The sequence below is a fragment of the Eumetopias jubatus genome, unplaced genomic scaffold (genome assembly GCF_037043125.1).
Source record: "Eumetopias jubatus isolate StellerSeaLion01/CBP00866 unplaced genomic scaffold, mEumJub1_p1.0 scaffold_1, whole genome shotgun sequence".
NCBI lineage: Eukaryota > Metazoa > Chordata > Mammalia > Carnivora > Otariidae > Eumetopias > Eumetopias jubatus.
In genome coordinates, this window is record NW_028274807.1 from 99244435 (window position 1) to 99250434 (window position 6000).

Below are 6000 nucleotides of genomic sequence, written 5' to 3' on the forward strand. Positions count from 1 at the left end.
CCAAGCTCATGTTTAGTGATATCATGTTGGTAGATTAAAATCATCCATGGTAGGAGTATTTATGCCATTAAAATCAGCAAATACTTTAAATCGAGCCCCTTCTACCCTTTTTTTAGAGCCAATGTATAAGTGTAGCATTAAAGAGTTCTCAAATCAAAATGGCACAGGCCCCATTTCGATAAATCTCCTACTGAATAAACTGAAACATGTTGATTATCAAAACTAAGAAACAATAATAACATATTAAAACTAGTTTAGTAAAATATGAAGTCATGAGTCCATAAATACATAGGTTAGTAAATAAATAAATAGGGGATAAAGGAAACCTCATCTTTCGAGTAGGATGTCAAAGAAAAGTACATTGAAAGTCATAGTAAATCACTACTTGGGATTCTTCATTAAAAAAATTGATTTAGCAAGGACCATCAATGGATGCTGTAACAAGTTGATGGAAGTTTGATGGAAAACAACATAATTTATGTAGTCACAAAGTAGTCCTACAAGTGACTTATAAATGATAAAGGGAAAAGCAGTAGCATTATAGTGGAGAAGCTTATAATCAGAGCGAGTATCACCAGTAATTGGAAAAGCCAGCATCACATGACTGAAAAGAATACAGTATTGCATCTGTGGAACTCCGACATCAGACCACCCTGAACTGAAGTTGAATCTACAATTACTGTCTTGCATTTTTTTTTTCTTAAAGATTTTATTTATTTCAGACAGAGAGAGAGAGAGAGAGGAGAGAGGATGCAGGATTGTGAGCAGGGGGAGGGGTAGAAGGAACGGGAGAGGCAGAAAATCCCAAGCCGACTCCATTTAGAGTGCAGAGCCTGATGATGAGCTCAACCTTATCTTCCTGAAATCATGACCCCAGCTGAAATTAGGAGTTCAATGCCCAACTGACTGAACCACCCAGGTGCCCCACTGTCTTTCCATTCTTTAAAAAAAATGTCAGTGTCAAAGTTATATTGGTAAGTCCCTGTAAGCAAGCTCATGAAAGACAAACTGTTCCACATTAAACTACAGAGATATCTCAACTAAATGTAACATATAATACATGATCCTGAAGTGAAAAATTCATAGTTTTTTTTTTTTTTTTAAAGGCCAGTATTGGGACATATGGTGAAATTTGATTAAGCTCTGTAAATTAGATACTAGTAAAACATCAGATCAGGAATTTTTATCATTATGCCACAGTTAATAAGAGAATCTGTTCTCATGAAATACACTGAAGTTTCAGGGGTAAAGGGCCATCAATTTTATAACTTGTTCTCAAATGGTTCAGAAAAAAATAATATGAGTTATATGGAGAGAGCATTGCAAAGCATGCTAGCAAAATGTTACCAATTGGGGAATTTTAGTGAAGGTTATAAGGGGATTCTTTGTATACTGCCCTCCTTAGTCTTAGGAGACACATATTAAAGTATTTAGAGATTCAGTTCATACAGGTTAAATGGTACAAAGTTTGAATATACTTTAAAATAATTCTGCAAAAGAGGAAGATGTGTAAATATATATGTAAGTATATGTTACAAATACATATATGTTTATATCCATACACAAACACATATGTACTTGAAACAAATAAATAAATGAGAAAATAAGTGTGGCCAAACATGAACAAGTAGTGAATCTAGATCAGAAATATAGAAATATACAGTGTTTATTGTACTAAACTTAAAAAAATTTCTGTATGTTTGAAATTTTTCAAAATTAAACATTAAACGAAATTATCAACTTTAGGATTTGTCCAAAGCCCTTTCAAAGTTTCTTATGGCCTTCAGAGTATGCACCACCAGTTACCCATCATTCCAACTTTAGGTTAGAAGTCACCTCCTCTAGAAACTCTGTCCTGACCTTAAACTTGATTAACTGTCTTTCTACTGTGGTTCCATACATTCATTTTTTTTCTTTTTTTTTTTTTTACATTTCAATAGCTCAATAGATAGATGAGCAGTTGATAAATCAATAAATGGATAGAGAAACAAATGAATAATTGATAGGTGGCAGGGAATGAGAGAGGGAAAAAAGAGGGAGAGAGAAAGAAGTATTGCCTATATGTCTCTCCTACTAGGTATTAATCTATGTTTGGAACAATGTAATAATTTTCTCTACACCCAAGATCTAGCAAACTGCTTAAGATCAAGAAGTGTTGGGGCACCTGGGTGGCTCAGTTGGTTAAGCAACTGCCTTCGGCTCAGGTCATGATCCTGGGGTCCCGGGATCAAGTCCCACATCGGGCTCCCTGCTCAGCAGGGAGCCTGCTTCTCCCTCTGACCCTCTTCCCTCTCATGTGCTCTCTATCTCTCATTCTCTCTCTCTAAAATAAATAAATAAAATCTTTAAAAAAAAGTGTTTAGCAAATAATTTTATAAATGAATAAACCTATTTATGCACATATGTGTATATAACATAGAAAGAAATATAAAATTGTTGAATGTCATCTGAAATATTTTTGATATTACATAATTTTATGTAAGTAAATCTTAGGGTTCTTGCAGACGTGTCAAGGGACCACTTCATAAGGTGAACTAGATGTAGGGGAAATTTTAGGAAGTTAAGTATACAGATTTCCATATCCCAGGCCATATTTTATTGAAAAAATTGTTTTAGGTTTTATATATTAATACTTCTAACAAGACTTCATTTGAAAAAAAATAATTTTCTTCGATAGCTAAATCAAACAGAAATTTCTTTGTGTTTCAATGTCTATCTTCTCTATAATGGTGAAGTAAAATACGTAACATTCATTGAGCCTTAATACACAGCCATATTCATATACTTCATGTGAAAATATTCCTTCAATCCTCATTTTCATCCTAAGAATTAAGCCTTTATGTTTTTTTCTTCCAGATGAAAGAATTAAGACTCAGATTTGGTAAGTGATTTGCCTAATTATTTGAAGTGAAAGATACTGGATTTGAACCCAGATTCCTGCCTGCCTCAAATTCATAGCAATTGAAACAGCAGTATCTAAGATCAAAGTGTGACGGAAAGAGTCCCCAAACCTCCAGGAAATGCAGAACTCCCTTTCTAAAAAAACAGATCTCTGACTCATTCTCCTAAACATCTTGACCAGAAAGAGCTAACCCGGTATATAATAGCTGCTAGTCACTTAGAATAAGAAAATAAATTAGCGGTGCAGGATTGAGGAGAAGGATTGTAATTAGCTTTCAACAGAAATTAATGGGGGAAGGAATTTCCTGGAAAAGGAAAGGAAGAAATGGGACAGATTTTATATATAAGCCTAAATAGCTAAATGATAATACAAAACTTTATAACAAGTGAATGAAAGTTTTTCACTGAGTTGAAAAAGGAGAATGAAAACAAGTCACTAAAAAGAATGATGAAGGGGCATTCTTATGTGAATGACAAGACAATGAGATGAATATGAGGGAGCAAAGACAAGGACAATTTTTGCTTCTGAATATTCAGTCTAAAAAGCATATACAAGCATATTTGCATACTTTATTCCTTAAGGTTTTAAATGGCATTTATATATGTTCTCTTATTTGATCTCTATAACAGTGATATGGGGGGATGATGCAGATAAAAACATCAGCTGGGGCACCTGGGTGACTCAGTTGGTTAAGTGTCTGCCTTTGACTCAGGTCATGACCCCAGGGTCCTGGGATTGTGCCCCACATCAGGCTCTCTGCTCAGCGGGGGGCCTGTTTCTCCCTCTCCCTCTGCCTGCCTCTCTGCCTACATGTCTCCCTTTCTCTCTGTCAAATAAATAAATAAAATCTTTAAAAAAATTAAAAATTAAAAAAGACACAATCCTTATTTTTCATAGAAGGAAACAAGACTCTATATCCCACATTTAAAAATATTTCTTAGTAGAGAAACAATAAGGCATCTTATACACCACCATTACTCAGAAAGCCAGTGAATGGTTAGGCCAGGGCCAAAATTACTGTCCAAATCCCTAAAACACAAGGGCACAAAGACTGTATAGGACTCATGCAGTGGAAGATTTCATATAGAATAGATTAGAAAGCTGAGATTAGAGACAGAAAAGAAAAAAAAAAATCCAGTTAGGAATAAATGAGAGACTGAAAGGAAAGAAAGGGAGATGTCAGAATAACTCTAGAGATGACATTTTAGAATTTTCCTGAGTGAATGAACAGACATTGAGAAAAGAAACAATATGAAGACTTGATTGTGTGGGAAAGAAAGTTTATTAGATCCGTATTTGATATGGTGAATTTGAGCTTTTCTTCTGAATTAGATTTCATGTTTTTGAGGAAAAGGAGTGGAGTCTTGGACATTTGTATATACCTTTGCAGTGAAAGTAAAATTTAAAATTGGAATTCTAGAGCCACACTGCTTGGCTCAACTACCAACACCATGACTTCTATATTTTGTGCAAGTCTCAATTTCTCAATGCATGTTTCCTTATACGTATAATGGGCTAATAAAAGTACCTTTTGAAGAATAGTATCTGATACATAGTAAGTGTTAAATATTAATAGATTTTATTTACTTATTTTATAGGTATTATTTTGTGGGTTTTTTTGTCTGAAATACAAGGTTTTATAAATGACAAGTGAAACTTTGAAAAATAAGAATTAATAAGCAAAGTTTAAAAAAATTAAGGTAACAATGGAAAAGAAATATTAAATTCAGACCATTCCCTGTAGTCTTTTGAAAAAGAAAGATGAATAATAATAACTCATCTTTAAATTGTTATAAATAACACTGTAGATAACTATATTCCCTGAAAGAAAAGAAGTTGACATAAAAATGAACCACATGTGTTGAATACCACCTTGTTTACAATTGGAGAGGGTTCTGTAGGGCAGAAGGAAAATGGCTGAAGGTAAAGAAATGTGAAAAAAGGAAGGTGTGACCTATGTGATCATTAAAGTAGGGGAAACTAGAGGAGAGTAAGAGAGATACAGTAATGAAATCAGTAATCATTTGTGAACCGTGCCTAGCACTTTAACACTCCTCTGTCCCCTACAGGTAAAAGAGTCTGGAGGAACCATTGTGTGAAACGGTAACAATGGAGGACAGCAGGATCACATGGTTTCCTGGAGGAGATACTAATACACTCAGAAGAGGGGCAAATACTCCACAATAAGCAGTTGTTCATTTTTCTTTCAGATAAACACAGTCAATATGTTTGAAAACAATGCTTTAAATTAATTAAAAGATTGGGACACCTGGGTGACTCAGTCGCTTAAGCATCTGACTCTTGATTTCAGCTCAGGTCATGATCTCAGGGTCATGAGATTGAGCCCTGCATCAGCCTCCGCACCAGGCGTGGAGTTTGCTTGAGATTCTCCTTCTGCTCCTCCTGCTCTCTCTCTCTTCTTCTCTAAAAAAATATATATATATAAATAAATAACAATAATAATTAAAAACTCTTTCCCAGCTGATACATTTCTTTTTTAATTTTTTATTTATTTTTTTATCATGTTATGTTAATCACCATACATTACATCATGAGTTTTTGATGTAGTGTTCCATGATTCATTGTTTGCGTATAACACCCAGTGCTCCATGCAGTACGTGCCCTCTTGAATACCCATCACCAGGCTAACCCTTCCCCCCTCTCCCCTCTAGAACCCTCAGTTTGTTTCTCAGAGTCCATAGTGTCTCATGGTTCTTCTCCACCTCCGATTTCCCCTGCTTCATTTTTTCCTTCCTACTATCTTCTTTTCTTTTTTTTTAACATATAATGTATTATTTGTTTCAGAGGTACAGGTCTGTGATTCAACAGTTTTACACAATTCACAGCACTCATCATAAATTTCAACAGAATACAACATAACTCTCTATAGCCTTGCTAGAATAACCTTCATTAATTTAAAACAACAACATCAATGGGAATGAAGAATCCAAATTACTTCTGATATTTGAACCATGAGATTTTTACTTCAGGTTTTTTTTTTTAAGATTTTATTTATTTGAGAGAGAGAGAGAGAGTATGAAGGGGGGTAGTGTCAGAGGGAGAAGCAGACTCCCCGCTGAGCAGGGAGCCCGAAGTGG